This window comes from Coptis chinensis, chromosome 6 (genome assembly GCF_015680905.1).
Source record: "Coptis chinensis isolate HL-2020 chromosome 6, ASM1568090v1, whole genome shotgun sequence".
Classification (NCBI taxonomy): domain Eukaryota; kingdom Viridiplantae; phylum Streptophyta; class Magnoliopsida; order Ranunculales; family Ranunculaceae; genus Coptis; species Coptis chinensis.
The window spans coordinates 84,958,658-84,976,054 of NC_141461.1; the positions used below are offsets into that span (position 1 = coordinate 84,958,658).

The 17,397-nt window shown below is 38.4% G+C and overlaps 1 pseudogene; it reads left to right on the forward strand.

Moving 5' to 3' along the window:
* The first annotated feature begins 3,892 nt into the window (after positions 1-3,892).
* Positions 3,893-6,933, forward strand: LOC147494996 (ruBisCO large subunit-binding protein subunit alpha-like; annotated as a pseudogene).
* Positions 6,934-17,397: the final 10,464 nt, after the last annotated feature.

Consider the following 17,397-nt stretch of genomic DNA (forward strand, 5'->3'; position numbering starts at 1 on the left):
TAGGCTTGAGATATTCCATATGGTGTAGTGCAATATATGATTTGCACGTGAAATAATAAGTTTCGAGATTTGATATAGAGATATTTGGATATCGTGCAATGAATAGTATTGGCACGTGATAATGTGGATTGTATTATAATGAGAAACGTTAAGCTTTAGTACAATTAAGTATACTGGCATGAGATATAACAAGAATTATTCTGAGATATAAATGTATGATACTTGAATAAATTACGTAATGAAAATCCTAGAACCTAGCTACCACAACTCATGTGATTTGGCCCTTGTGATGGGCGTATGTGATATGATTGGCCCTTTTGGCGTTTCAGTGAATCTGAATGACCCTTCGGGCTTAAGTAATTTGACTGGCCCTTCTGGCATTTCAGTGAATCTGAATGGCTCTCCTGGCGTAGCCGAATAGTGGCTAAATTATTTCGTTCGCAAAATTAGAACGAGACGCGCGATATTTTTTGCCGAATAGTGGCAGTACTCACATAATGACTTTCGTGTGAGGGTTACCTGGTATGCGATATCCCGCTTAGGGTAGCTACGCACGGAGTGGTTCATTATGTGAGGGGAGGCATGTGGATGTACATGTTCAGCGTTGGGTAACGATTATGGTAGCTAGGGAAACTAGGTAAGACATAGATACGACGTGATTTTAGGGACACGCAAAGAAAGCCTTAAATAATATAATTATGGTAATATGTTGGTTAATGATATATCTTTAAATATATGAGTGTATATAGTTTTGCAGAATGGTGGGTCAAACTAATTACTTGTGCAGAGACAACCCACTCTGTAATTGAGCATGAAATGCGGTAAGTATATAATATGCTTGGCTGGTTTTTAGTTTAGTTAGAACCTAAAGCGTATCGGTGGAGGAAGTAAATGCCTTTGTATTATGGTTGGGAAGCTAAGGCGCCTTAATGGAGGAACTACATGCCTTATTTATTATGCGTATGGTTTGTTGTGTGTTTAGTGGGAAGTTAAGACATCTCAGTAGAGGAACTACCTGCCTTAATTACTGTATTTAAGTATGCTGTATTATTCGTTGGAAGTTAATGCACCTCAGTGGAGGAACTAACTTCCTTATAGATTGTGTATATATATGTATAAGTATATGTTATATTTTAGGGCTACTCACACCAGCATTGTTTATAATGCTGACCCGATTTGCATGTTTGCTTATCGGGTGTGTTCATTAAATAAACATAGTTGATAAGTCTTGGTAGGATTAATGTTGAAGAAGGTTGGTTGCTGCTTGTGGTTTGCATTAGTGTCGCATTCAGGATATGTTTTGTTTTCCCTTACGGTGTAATAGATTTTAGTTGAGACAAATGTTATTTTGTATTTTTAGTTGTAATTATAATTAAAGAGTTGTTGAAAGGAGATTTGTAATTTAATCTTATTTGTAAGTTTTTGGTTATGAAGAAGACTTTTGTTTATTTAAAAATTTTATTGGTTTTGATTTATCCGCATAATTGAATAGATGATGGGTTTTTTGGAAGTGGAGAGTGCTTCACACCTCGAAAATCGAAGAGTCGGGAACAAATATTGTTTTTCAAATTCTATCGAAATTCGGGGTGTGACAGTTTGATATCAGAGCATTTGGTTAGCTTAGACTTAGGTGAGTCTAAGTGATTCTCGGATCGTGGTTTATGGGTAGTGTTTAGGAAGTATTATTTTTAAAACTATTTCCGCCAGTCGTTTTATTTTTACAAAGAAAATAAAAGAGATACAGAAATAAAGCGAGTCAATATATTTCTTGATTTGATTGTATGTGTAATGCGTATATTTATATTAGTTACTTGTGGAGTGGATATGAAATGATTCTTATTTTCCTTATCATATGAGGAGTAGTTACATCTGTCGTATGTTAATTATTAACGAATTTGATCAAAATGATGTGTGCTGCTATAATATTGTTGGTGTTCATTTTCACATGGAGTATGGATTAAGTACAACAACATGTTTGTGAACTTTGTATTTAAATGTTATGTTATTATTCAAGAAACAAGGAGATATTTTAATATATATTGAATGTGCTGCATTAACTGATGACTTTGTGACGTACTAAGTAAAGAACTAATTGCCTCTGTGTTGGAGGAACTATCTTGCCTCACTCGTACACTTTAATGGATGAATAATATTTTAAAGTATAAGATATTAATTTGTTAGATGTGATTAGTTAGAAATAGAAAGAAAAATAAATAAAATATACGTGTATTCCTTTTGATATGTGTATACGCAAACTTGTGAATACACACTTTTTTATATTATGGTATATAGATGAACTATTATCGTGTGTATATGATGATAATATTGTTCCACCAACATGACATGTGTAAAGTTGTTTTCCTAATGTCATGTTATTCATGATTAATTAAAATAATTGTGATAATTGTTATTTTTAAACTATATTGGAATTTAGGTAGAGGATGTCTTAATATAATGATGATCTTATTTCAACAACAAACAAATTTTTATTTTGCCTTATAAGTGTGTTTCATGCCTATAAATTTTGACATGATTGATTAATATGGTTTCACATTGATTTTGCATATTCGAGTATTTATCTTTAATTGTTTTGTTTCAGTCTATATAATTTTGATGGATGGATATGAAAAATTATTTTTTTAGAATAAGTGTTATATTTGATCCAGTTGCATTCTTGAATGCAAAGAAATAATATTTATAGATACAATAAAATAATGGAATCAAAGGGTTTCTGAGAGCATGACTAAAGTAAATATAAAGTTTATTGTTTGAGGTTGCACTACTAAAAAAAAGGGTTTTTATCTCGGTTCTAAAATTAGCCTTATCTCAGTTCTGCTGATAAGAGATAATATGTCCTCGAAATGAGATAATATGTCCCTGTAAATTTAGGTACTAACTCGAAATTATAAATCTGTTATCTCGCCCTTACTTAACCGAGATAAAATATATGGATTTTACCACTCGGTGGATAGGAACCGATATAATAGAAAATTTCATTTATCTCACCATTGTGGAACGGATATAATAGGAAATTTCATTTATCTCACCATTCTAAAACCCGATATAATAGGAAATTTAATTTATCTCACATTGAACTGATATAATTGATATTAAACCAAATATCTAAGACTAAAATGATATAATAGCTATTATACCAAATATCTCGTTCTAAAATGATATAATAGCTATTATACCAAATATCTCGGAATAAATTAAAGAAAAACAGAAATCCCAAAAAAATAGAAGTCCAAAAAATTGAACTCCCCGCTCTAAGATTTCTCTATCTCGATCGGGAATATCATTCACGAAACTCACGATAATGGCAACCGCCATTCTAATCCCAAGTATCTCGCCTCTCTGCTATCTCTTCGTTTATTTTTAATCCCAACTATCTCCCTCGATCTCCACTATATATCTCTTCGTGGTATTTTTAATCCAAAATTATCTCGCTCTCCACTATCTCGTGTATTTTGCCCTCTTCACCTCTCGCACCAACGACTTCGAAACAATTCAAGTTCCACTACCCATTTCAACTCCACGCCAGCTTTAACAACTCTTATGGGTTTTCGTGTACTAAAATTATCTTAGATTAAGCTAGGAGATTATATAGTGTTCAAAACTAGTCATTTTTGAAAATTCATGTATAAATAAGTTAGTGCCTAACCTTTATAAACCCGATTTGCAGTTTTTCCATCGACTATTCATTCCTTGTTAAAACAAATTGGATCCGAGGAGGTTCCGGTCAGTCCCCGCCTCAACTTGATTTGCTTTTGTTAAAAAAAAGAAGAAGATGGCGCTAATGCCCTCACCACTTCATCCATCCTCCAATTCCCAACTCGGGAAGCCTTAGTAATAGGACAAATCGAGGCGTAAGCTCAATTGTAGACCATTTATGCATGAGAAAAGCAACCAGTTTGTTATGCGTGCAAATGCTAAGGAAATTGCTTTTGGTCGCTTCAAGGACACTCTTCAGCCGGAATTGATAAGCTTGCCGATGCCGTTGGTGTTACCCTTTGGTCCTAGAGGTATACCATTTATATCCGATTGTTCCTGTTTTGTGATAGATATATGCTTAAGAGGTATATAATGAGAACGGGACCTTATAGAAAATGTTTTAGTTTGGTTTGCCTATGTCCACTAAGTTCTATACGGATATCTGACTTCTTTTAGTAATACCATTCATTGGTATCAAAATTCTTGTTTCGCTATCTTTCTTGTATATTTTGAAGGAAGGAATGTTGTGTTGGATGAATATGGTAGACCAAAAGTGGTGAATGAATGGGGTAACAATTGCTCGGGCAATTGAACTTTGCGATCCTATGGAAAATGCTTTGGTGCAGCTCTCATAAGGGAGGTAGGATATTCTTTCTTTAGATGCTCGTTTGTTGGCATCATGATTTGTTATGTCTAAATCACCCTCCGATTTTCTAGTTGTCTTGTTAAAATCTTATCTCCTATATTTCCCCTTTTCCCAAAACGCATTACACATAATTATTTTGTTTCAAAGATCGCTAGTGGTTGTTATTAAGCGCATATATTTTGGCCCTTCTCCTTTCTTTTGATTTTTTTTTTTTGGTTTTATGCAGGAGGCATTGATGTGTGTAATCAAATTTGTAGAGAAATTATATAGTGTTTCGCTTTGGACAAATGATTTCATCAAAGATACCACCCTTCGTTTTTATGAACGTAAAACCATCTTACAGTTGATTATGCTCTCCCCACTTTGAAACTTGAAATCATTAGCCATCATTAATATTCTATCCGAAAGTAGAAATGGCTCTTTTCACATTTAAAAAGTTGAAGAAAATGCTTGTTTTGCAGTGCTTGGTTTAAGAGCTGAGTGTTTTTTTGCAAATATAGGATTAAGAGAAAAAACATATAGGTCTGTTCGAGATTTTACTATGAATAGTAACTGAAATTATAATTCCGTGACTTTTTTTTTTTGTTTTTGTTGAGGAATTGAGATTAAAACTAATATTTAATGAGTTTTACAATTTGGAATTATTGAAAAGTTCCACAATTCCAATTTTATATGTACTTACTTTGATGGAGTTAGAATTTCCTGTGGGAGAGAGAGACTCAATCGTAACATTTGTATTTTCCGCTTCACGGGTTGTCACCGTCACCCTCTATTTAGGGTGAGCACTTGTCATCATAACGATTCACATTTTTCTGGTAGTAATGTTGGGCATCTCGGATATATACCAACTTTGCTCCCGCAAATTCCTTCATCTTGTGTGTTGCCCTTTTTAACTTTTCTACTCATTATAGTTTATGATCATGAAAGCACCGATGATCACCGAACACTATATATTTTCTGAACTAATGTTCGTGTTTCTCACTATAGTAGGATGAGCGATGAGGAGGCATAAAGCGATTATGAGCATAATAATGATTTGACCGACTGGTGTTTGGCTTTGTCCGTGATGATCGAACTTTAAAATTTAGTTATTGTGTTCAACATGTATGCTATATGTATTATTGGTAGTTTTATTTAGCATTGTATGTAACACAACTACTCCTTCGACAAAAGGTTGCAAGTAAAACAAATGACTCTGCTGGTGATGGGACAACGACAACATCTGTTCTTGCACGAGAAATCATTAAATTAGGGTTGTTGAGTGTTACATCTGGTGCAAATCCCGTCTCGATTAAGAAAGGAATTGATAAAGACTATATACAGGGTCTAGTGGCGAGCTAGAGAAGAAAGCAAGGTCCATCGAAGGTCGTGATGACGTAAAAGCTCCGCCACTATCTCTGCTGAAATGATGAGGATATTAGTATCATGATTGACGATGCTATCGATAAGGTTAGGGCTGATGGTGTTTTGTCTATTGAGTCTTCATCATCCCCGACAACAGTTGATGTCGAAGAAGGAATGGAGATTGACAGAGGGTATATCTCCCCACAATTTGTGACAAATCCGAGAAGTTGATTCTTTGAGTTTGAAAATGCAAAGGTTTTGGTGACGATGATCAAAAGATTTCATCGATAAAAGATATAATTCCTTTGTTGGAGAAGACAACCCAATTCGCGATCTCCACTACTTATTATTGCTGAAGATGTCACCGGGAGGCTTTGGCTACCCTTGTTGTGAACAAGCTTCGAGGTATCATCAATGTAGCTGCAATAAAAGCACCGGGTTTTTTGGTGGGGCGAAAGGCTCTTCTTCAAGATATTGCCATTCTAACAGAGTTGAAGTTCCAAGCCGCTGATCCGGGCTTGATGATAGAAAATACTGAAGTTGAGCATCTTGAATTGTGAGAAAGGTGACCATCGCAAGGATTCAACCACAATAATTGCGGAATCTTTGCGTCAAAAGATGAGATCCACGCTAGAATAGCTCGGATAAAAAGGGAGTTGTCCGAGGCAGATTACGTGTATGATTCTCGAAAGCCGGCCAAGAGAATTGCCAAGTTGTCGGTGGAGTTGCGCTTATAAAGGTGGGTGCCGCTCTGGAAACCGAGCTTGAGGATCGTAAGCTCGGATTGAGGATGCAAAGAATGCAACTTTTGCCGCCATAGAGGAAGGGATCGTTCACGGTGGTGGTCTTTGCATTGGTTCACCTATCAATGTTTGTTCCTGCAATTAAGGAAAAATTTGATGATGTTGATGAACGGCTAGAGTGCGGACATTGTGCAAAAGGCACTTGTAGCTCCTGCATTTAATAGCCCACAATGCCGGCGCCATGAAGGAGAGGTAGTTGTTGAGAAAATAAAAGCAGGAGAATGGGAGATTGGATATAATGCAATGACGGATAAGTAACGAGAACTTAATTTAGTGCAGGGTAATTGACCCGGCAAAAGGTGACAAGGTGTGCTTTGCGAGAATCGCGGACGTGGCGTGGATGGTTCGACTACACAAGCCATTGTGGTTGAGAAGCCCTGCCGCCAAGGCATCTGCAGCAGCTGTTTCCAAGGGCTTACGGTATGATTCGGGTTTCTTGAAGTGAAGTTACCACCGAGATTCTTATTGTGTTTCGCCAAAGAGGTACGGTGGTTTGCCAATCGGGAAAACTGCAGTTGAGATGACTTGCACTGCAGACTTGCGATCATATTACATTGTAGCAAAGAAACTTCATACCGAAAATTATGGTTTTACATTATCATGGTTTTCTTACAACCGTTGACTAACCGTGAATTAAAATCACAAGCCATATACAAGTGGTCAACTATACCCGCCTTTCAAAGCTCATGGAATGGCCCAAGCGCATATATCTGATTGTGCGAAAGTGAAACATTTTCAGCCATCCGCATGCGAAGTGTCCAAAATACTCCGGCTGAGTGAGTGGATCTTGAGTAGCCAATTCAATGTACTTTATCAAGGATAAACTTAATATGTGGATTGGCTTTCTGACTTGTTCTCTTCGGGTTAGATCCTTTGGTGGTGAAAAGCGTCAAATGTCAACATTCGGTAATCGAATTTACATTGTCATATGGAGTTGTGGACATGTTGCCTTCTTGTCGAATATGATTGCTCTACCGAAATACTAGAGTTTTAGTCATGCTATCATTCTATAGACCAAAAGTACTGGAACCTTTGATGGGCTCATTTAAACTTGGCAGATTTTGGCCTACCATTTGCTTGGAATTTTCAGATCCGCAAAATGAAGTCGCGGACTAGAATTGTAGTTTATGTTTAAGTTGTTAACTTTATCTTCGTCTTGGCGGAAGCAAAGTGAAAGCGATAAGCATTTCCACGTGATCGTGACCTCTTTTTGGAGTATGTTTATTTGGATATGATTCTCAATGTTCAAATGGACAACGTGTCAGACTTTGGTAGTCGTATTCTCTGATATAGGAAATATGCAACGGCCAGTCAAAGCTTCGTAAGAGTAATTAATGCTTAATAAAAAAAAATGTATTTTATACAAAGAAGATCTTACTAGTTCCATTAAGTACTTTCATATTGTTTTGGTTGGCTTGTTTTGCTCGCATAAGACTTTGATGTTAAATAGCCATGTACTTCTTTTACCAAAAATACTAAAAGAATATTGTCGCAGGGTGAGTTTTCTGCTGGAACAGTGGCTTCTTTTATTGGATACACATTCACACTTACATTTGCTATAAGTCATTTTGGATTTTTCAGCTTATCTAATTGGTTCTTTGTATCTCCTGTCTATATAATATTGGCAATGTTTTAGGTACAAGGGTTGGTCAACACATTTGGGGATCTTCGTGGGACTCTTTGCCGCTATCGAAATGGATAAATTTTGTGGTTATCCGGGACGGATATCTTGATGATTCTCTTGCTTATGGTTTAGAAAGGTAACTCAATGAAAAGGAAGTTTGCAATGAAAGCCTTAAATTGTTCTACAATGAGGGTTCACTAAGGAGAATTTTGCTCCCAATAAAGCGTTTCATGTCGACTTTAAAATCAAGCTAGTAATGGATGTAGTGTAGTGTGGTCTGGTGACATTTGTCTTGAAGGTATTTTTTTTTTTATCTCATTATATATACTTTCTATGATAGAGCCTTGGTTACAAATGTCTGATGACATTTATGTTTGATGACATTTGTCTTGTGGTTTTGAGTGTGCACCAAGGATTAACATTTACATGACCTCATTCCTTTGTATATTGTATAATGACGATAACTAATAGTGTTATGAGTGGATTTGCAGCTTTTTAATATATGCTTTCATTTTTACTTCACATTTTTCTATCTTCTTTTGTAAAGTTGGGTTGTCCACCCCCTCTGATTCTTTTATATGTACCATTTGGAAAATAGATAAATATGAAAAGGATAGGTCACTGCTGCAACATTTTTCTGGTAAGATCACTGCTGCAACATTTTTATACTTGTTCAATCCTTCCTTTTTTTGCCCTTCTTATTTTGTTTATATTCTCTCTTATTGTGTGGTTTTATTGCTTAGAAGTAACTTCTAAGCAATGTGATCGAGGACCCTGCATCTATCCAACTAGAGCTTTATTGGGGTGAGATAGCTTCCAGTGACACACATAGTAATTATGTCCTTGAGCAATCAAATAATTACGTTCAGTAGGGGCCTCCACTAAAGATGCACCTCAAGTTGAGTCCTCGGTTGCCAAGCGTGGAGATATTCTTATTGACATCAATAACCCGATTCCCTCGGGATTTCTGTCGATATATTTTCAAAGGAAAGATTGATCAAGAGTCCTCTAGCATAAGTCCGTTGTACAAATGATGGAACTAAACATTGGTCATTCTTTCAGTTAGCACATGATGAGTTTGTTAGAAATGATGTTTCTCTTATGGATCGGGATCATCTTGGATATTCATCTCCACTTACTAAGTTGACGAAGAGTCTTGGAGCCTATAATTTTTCACAGTGATGACCGGCGTGAATACTTTTAGGACTTGTGGATTCTCAAATTTTTTTTAGTAGGAAATTTAGCAGAACCATCTATAATAAGGAAATTCAGCAGGAAGCATCCGCTCCTTTCCTAATATATAGAGAAAGGTTAAAAAAATATCTTATTATAGTTCGAAGAATAGTAGTTGATACAATATTTGAGTTTCTATATATAATTGATTGATCACTAGTACTCTTTGAAAGTTAAATTCATGTTCGACATTGTTCTTTCTTCTCTTAATGAAATAAGTTATTCAAAGAATTTACTTATGTTGGGTTGTTTTGTTAATTGGTGTTGATGTTTATGAATATGAAAGAAAATGTGGTGGTTTGGGACAGGTGCTTTTATTTGCTGGTTAATTGTCATGAGCAATACCAACAAAAACTGACATAGGGTGAGATAAAAGGTTGTTCAAGAATCTCTCTTTCCAAAAGAATTTATCACGGTTATTTTTGATATTATCTCGGTTTCAATAAAAAACATCTCAGTTTTCTTCTATACTAATTGGTTTCAATCAACAATTTATCTCGGTTTTATTCTATATAATATCGGTTTTATTTAGAAAACCGAGATAATATATTTAGATAAGATGTCAGACTTCTAAGATAATTTAGTAGCTTATTATCTCGGTTTTATAAAACTCTATTACCTCAGTGGATTTTACCTCGGTTGTTTTTTCCTAGAAAACCGAGATAAAAACTCTAACATCTCACCTTTTAGCTGAGCTTATAAGCCCTTTTTTTAGTAGTGTTGTTACTATCCTGTGACATTTCAATAAATTTCACATGCATAATAATTAGTGTAATTCATTCGTTCTCTATAATTTTTGCTGATTATTAATTTTATTCTTGCATGACAAAAATGTGTTAGTGTGTCGAAGTTTTCTTATACTTTTAGATCCATAGTTTATCATAGTGAGCAGTCATGAAACAAACTACGAATTATATGCATTTTGTTGTTTCAATTTTTCTTATGAAATGCGTAGTATGTCTGTTGCTTAGATTGTCATCCATGATAAAAAGAGAAACTTGATTTGTTTGTTTAGTAAGAAAAAAAAATAGTTTACTAGTAAAAGAAAATAAATTTTGATATATGTATGAGAAGAAATTGATATAAAATTGGATAAGAGTGTTTTAAATGCGTTATTGATTCATATTATTGTTTGTATTTTTAATAAGATGTTTCCTTTTCGATTTGACTCATACGATAAAGGAGTACGCTTAATTAATATATTTGAGATTTTTTTAGTGTAGTTTCAATGACATGAGTGACCTTTTGTTTTAAGTGTGTTAGGACACTAATTTTTTGATGCATGATAATGAGAAAACTCCCTAATGTTTTATGCAGGAATGAACTTACCCCACATTATTGATTAGTTTAAGTAGAATATTATTTTTCGTAGAGGTTGCTATGTGTCAAGAAACTACATGCTATGAGAAATGATATATTTATCTGGTGTTTAAGTGACAGTAATAATTTGTTTTAATATAGACAGTTAAACTGTAATAGATTTTATAATGGCATGAGGACATATATTCTGGAATTATTTAAAAATAGTTAATAACCAACGTTATTTGTTCGTATAGCTTACCTTTAGTTCCGAATCTCAGGACGAGATTCTTTTGAGATGTGTATAGCTGTAACGCCCGTATTTGTAATATGCATTTATTTATTAATTTATTTTTTATTTAAAATTTGTTGGATTGGATTTGGGATATGTGGGCCTGATTTCTGAGCCTGAGTCTGTGTTGGGCTTAGGTTTCAAACCTAAGTATATATAGTCATATTTTTCTAGAGAATAGGGTTTTTGGGATTAAAAAAAAAGAAAATAGAGGCGGAGATAAAAGTTTGATTTCTAGAGTGTTGAACGCAACGATTCGGACTAGGAGGGATTCGGGGAGCTTTTGATTAAGGTGAGTAGTTATTTTTGCTATTTCACCGAATCTATATTTTTCCGTGTATCGGTGTATATCGACATATTTCTCTGTCTAAGGTTTCGTCTATTGTTGTTACCGCCATTATCCTGCTTTTATTTACGCCATGTTTTATTGTAAACTCTGTTGAATTGTTAAACTATGTTGAAAACTCTGAAATCAATATTTGACTGCTGAAGCTTAATGGGCTCGTTAACTGCGTCCCGAGCCCAAGATAAAGAAAACGTCCTGCTGTGTTGTTTGATCTATTCTTTTGTTGTGGTTTTGAATGGGTTTGATGTCGGGGGTTGTATGTTTGATGTTGGTTATTATTGATTGGGGATGATTTGGTGCTGGGGAATGGGTGCTGTCGAAGCTTCGCCAGACAGGCGTTAATGGCAGCGCTGTGGAGGAAGGGTTCAATACAATTTATTTTGTAGTGATTTTGGTTGTCTGAGAATGGATTGTAGGGGATGTGTGTGAGGGCTATTAATGGGAGCTGTTAAAGCTTGAAGACGCATCAATGGCGTCGAGAATCCAGATCTATGGTTGGGGGAATGTTTTTCGAAACTTAAAATTTGGAGTTTCTTGGTGTATTAAAGTTTTAGGGGTTTTCTTCAGGAGTCCAACCTCTGGGTTGAAATGGGATGGAGATGAGAGATTGTGGTGGCCGATTTGGTGGTTGGTGGAGCTGCTGGAGCTGAGGGAGATGAGGAAGATGAACTATTGTTGTGGTTGGGCCTTGGGCCGAACCAATTAGTTATTTGGGCCTGTCCACATTAGTTTAAGTTGTTTTGTTTGGGGCCGGACCAGTTTCTTTTGTTTGGTTGGGCTTTGGGCTAAAGATTAGTTTAGTTTGTTTAGGGGCCAGTTCATTTTAGTGGTTTGTGGGTCGAACCAATTAAAGTTTTGGGCCAGTTTAAGTTTAATTTTTTTTTTTGGCTTAGGCCGAAACCTATTAGCTTTCTTTGGGCCAGTTTCAAATATGTTTTGGGGCCGGTCCATATAACTTAAAATAGATCCAATGGGGTCTTTAAATATTTAGACTTTTGGGTTTTGGTTTCGGGCTTTGATTGTGGACTTTTGACTGTATAATTGTGCTACGTTTTATGTTGTAAATTGTATGGACAAATCAAATGCTAAAATGCTATTGAAGCTTGTATAAATTTGTTTGTCATTATCTAATTAAGATTGACGTGAGTAGTGTGTAAAGCATACACATATGGACACGTAACAAGAGGGGAATTCTTATAAGACATAGATATATACGTTTTTATGAGAATTAAATTATATACGGACTTAGATTCATGGACTTTAGTATTGGGCTTTGATGGTGAATTGAGTTCACATAAATATATTGAACGAATACATTACAGGATTGATTACTATTATGAGTTGCTACTTAAATGAATTGTAGTATTTATGAAGGGTTGAGATATTTCATATGGTGTAGTGCAATAAATGATTGGCACGTGAAATAATAAGTTTCGAGATTTGATATAGAGATACTTGTATATCGTGCAATGAATAGTATTGGCATGTGATAATGTGGATTGTATTATAACGAGAAACGATGAGCTTCAGTACAATTAAGTATACTGGCATGAGATAGAACAAGAATTATTCTGAGATATAAATGTATGATACTTAAATAAATTACGTAACGAAAATCCTAGAACCTAGCTACCACAACTCATGTGATTTGGCCCTTGTGATGGGCGTATGTGATATGATTGGCCCTTCTGGTGTTTCAGTGAATCTGAATGGCCCTTCGGGCGTAAGTAATTTGACTCGCCCTTCTGGCATTTCAGTGAATCTGAATGGCCCTTCTGCCGTAGCCGAATAGTGGCTTAATTATTTCGTTTGCAATTAGAACGAGACGCGCGATATTTTATGCCGAATAGTGGTAGTGCTCACATAATGGCTTTCGTGTGAGGGTTACCTGGTATGCGATATCCCGCTTTAGGTAGCTACGCACGAGTGGTTCATTATGTGAAGGGGAGGCATGTGGATGTACATGTTCGGGCGCTTGGTAGCGATTGTGGTAGCCAGGGAAACTAGGTAAGACATAGACATAGATCGACGGATTTTAGGGACACGCAAAGAAAGCCTTAAATAATATAATTATGGTAATATATTGGTTAATGATATATCTTTAAATATATGAGTGTATATAGTTTTGCGTAAGTGGGTCAAACTAATTACTTGTGCGAGATCGACCTACCTACTCAGAATTGAGCATGAAATACACGGTAAGTATAGAATATGCTTGGCTGGTTTTAGTTTAGTTAGAACCTAAAATCTCGAGGAACTAAATGCCTTTGTATTATGGTTGGGAAGCTAAAGGCCTCAATGGAGGAACTACATGCCTTATTTATTATCGCGATGGTTTGTTGTGTGGTTAGTGGGAAGTTAAAGGCTTCCGTGGAGGAACTAACTGCCTTATGGATTTAAGTGTATATATATATAAGTATATGTTGTATTTTAGGGCTACTCACACCAAAGATTGTTTATAATGATGACCCGATTTGCATGTTTGTTTATCGGGTATGTTCATTAAATGAACATAGTTGATAAGTCTTGGCATGATTAATGTTGAAGAAGGTTAGTTCTTTGCTTGTGGTTTGCATTAGCGTCCGCGATTCGGGATATGTTTTGTTTTCCTTAAGGTGTAATAGATTTTAGTTGAGACAAATGTTATTTTGTATTTTCAGTTATAATTATAATTAAAGAGTTGTTGAAAGGAGATTTGTAATTTAATCTTATTTGTAAGTTTTTGGTTATGAAGAGGACTTTTGTTTATGAGAGTGCATCACACCTTGAAAATCAAAGAGTCGGGAACAAATATTGTTTTTCCGAATTCTGTCGAAATTCGGGGTGTGACAGGATGAGCCCCTCGCGGATGATGAGGTCCAAATTCAACTTGAGGGGGATGAGCCCTCCAACGCGAAAAAAAACATCGGGGATGAGCCCTTTGGACGATGAAGTCCGAATTCAACTTGGGGGGCCGAAAGCCCCGCTAATGCCCCAACGCAAATAGGTGGATGTTCCCCTGGACGGCGATGAGTCCGATTCAACTTGGGGGGATGAGCCCTCCAACGCAAAATACAACAGGAGGGGGGGGAGATAGTCTCGCCCTCTGACGATGAGGTCCGAATTCAACTTGGGGGGGGGGATGAGCCCTCTAACGCAAAGACAGTGGAGGAGATGATGTCTGAATTCAACTTAGGGGGGATGAGCCCTCCAACGCAAAGACAGTGGGGGATGAGCCCTCCAACGCAAAGACAGCGGAGGGGATGAGCCCCTCGCGAACGATGAGGTTCAAATTCAACTTGGGGGGGATGAGCCCTCCAACGTAAAGACAGCAGGGGGGATGAGCCCCTCGCAAACAATGAGGTCCAAATTCAACTTGTGGGGGATGAGCCCTTCGCGGACGATGAGGTCCAAATTCAACTTGGGGGGGATGAGTCCTCCAACGTGAAGACAACGGGGAGGTGGGGACCACAGCTCCACAGCAAGTGGTCAGATAAGAGAGAAAGGAACGCGTGATCTTAGCAAATTAGTGCATTTAGATGTAGTGGTATAGATGATTCACAAGAAGAATAAGGGGAGATGTAAACAAGTAGATAAAGATGTTGGCATTCTGTTGCATCGCAAGGAACAGTTAAGCAAATAGTAAGATGTTTGATTGCCCGCTGCGGATCACCCAGAAATACGAGACTTAGAGTACACAGATAAGTACAACGAAACAAAAATTACAGGGAAGCCATGGTCTAATGCTCTTCAACCATCTTCTTTTATGGTGAGCCTTCGGATATTTCAACCATGGCATCTGCTGGCGCGGACACGGGGGAAGGTTCTGTGGGGGCTTCCTCGTCAGGTAGGGGAGCACCTCCAGTCGCGGAGGCCGGAGGAAGAACAGAAGGCGACAAGGGTTGGAGCCTACCCACCGATGAGCACGTCCAGCTGCTGCCTGAGCTCCCTGTCGATTTTCTTGGCTGCCAGTTTGCGGAAATGTTCTGAGGCGGCCTTCAAGGACTGTTCTAGAGTTTGTTGGGTAGTGACTTCCATTGTGGCTACCATATTTTCCAGTTTGGTTGCAAAGTCAGCGGCCTGGCTGCGGAAGGCCTCTTCAGTAGTCTCTTGGTCCTTTTAAGATTTCAGAGCAGCTAGGCAAGCATCATCGCGCTCTTTCTCTAACCGAGCAAAGCGTGGCACCCACCCGTCTGGACCGTGAATCTCTTTCTTTACCGCGTCTAGGGTATCGAGGGTGTTAGTCAAGCCGTGGATGACATATCCTACGTCCAAACTCAGCTAAACAAATAGGGACAGTTAGATAAGTACAAGTAAGAAAACAGAAGGACAAACATGGCAGAAATCACACCTTCTCCCATCCAGTGTAGATGGAGGTACGGTGGGAGGCGAAGGTGCCCGAGTCACCGTAGGCCTGATCCTTGGGAAGATGGGGGATGAATAACAAGGAGGCGACCACCACGGGGTTCTCCAGAGCGGAGTCACGGGTGGTAACCATCCGGTCCCTAGCCTTGAACTCCGGTCGCTAAACTGTAGGAGGCCCCGCGGGTGGAGGCTTCTTACCAGGGCAACGTTCGGGTGCGGGAGTCACGGCCCCGGAAGCAGTGGTTGGGGGAACATAAGGGGCCACGGGGGCGGCCGTTTTGCATTTCTTGGCAGGAGGGCCTTTCGCGGCAGAGTCCTCGCCATCAAAGTCGCTGTCCCAGAGTTTCAGCTTAGTGACATCCATGGAGGGAGAGAGGGGTGTGGGTTGCGGGTGATGCCTTCTAATTCATCTTCCCAGTCGGCGAGTGAAGAATATGAGGTTGCCGCACACTTGATAGTAGCCTGGGATCGATAAGTATTGTTGTGTAACCTCTTTTCCTAGCCTTGGGCGATGATGGCTTGGGTAACCGTTCCTTGGGCGGAGGAAAGCAATAAAAGGGGCCCTGATAGTTTCCAAAATCCTTCAGGGAAGGGTCCAGAAGGAGGGGGGGTACCCTTATCAGGATCGATGCCTAAAATGGAGCACTGGGAACTTCCTAGTTCGCAGAGTCTTTGGAATATCTTAGAGGTAACACCGGTGTATATCTGAAACCGAGAGTCGGGGTTCCAACCTGCAACAAGAAAACCGAACACATCAAAAATAGGATTGAAAGTAAGTTGCAATAGCGGACCATGTGCACATACCACTCGAAAGGAAGTGATAATGCTTCAGTGTGACTTCGAAGCTAGATCCGCTGAAAGGAAACTACCAGAAACATACAGAGGATAGTGATGCCACATTTTGTCAGAGGAAGTGAGGCGTAGGACAAAGGACTTCTTCCGTGGACGAACACAGAAAGACTGATAGCCCATACTCTCGAACTTGGTGCTTTTCTTTAAATAATAATGAGAGATTATATCGCGGAGTTGGATTTGAGGGGAATGGGATTTGTTATAGTATTTTTGCGGCATACATGACTCGCCAGAAGTTGCCGATGCCTTGACACAGCGGTTTGTTGAAATGGTTACATACCTCCACATCCAACCGAGATAAAGGAAAACGCAAGCCGGCCATATTTGGCCTACTGTAGCAACTAGATATCCTAGTCGCGATTCTACGAGATGGGGGAAGTGAGTGACGCCCTGACACGTTCTCCAGAATCACGTCCTCATGAATGCCATAGCTGGCCTTGATGCCTTCTAAGTTGGGTCTGCGGTAGTGAGAAGGAGGAGGGGGGTTGGGCAACCTCCCCGGCAGGGGACCACGGGGCTAATGGAGCCTATGTCGGGGGGACTCAAAGAAAGTCCGGGGGCTGTTTTAGAAGACCTAGATCTACCATCAGGGGCGTTTGATCTAGCAGATCTGGCGGCAGACGGACGCACTCGATCGTTTAGATTCGGACATGGTGGAAAATAGTTGAAAAGATTGAGTGGCAATAGAAGGGGAAAGATCCAAGTGGATGTGCAAGATGATGCTAAAGGGTGCAGAGAATCATTCAAAGAGCATGAAACGAAAGGAAAGGAAGAGGGAAGAGAATAATGAACCTAAGTTACGAAGCGGAGACGATCAAAGGGTAGCGTAATCTGGAAACGTGCGTGACCGGAGGCAAAAAGAAAGACCACCGAAAGAGGAAGGAGGCAGTGAAAATGCGA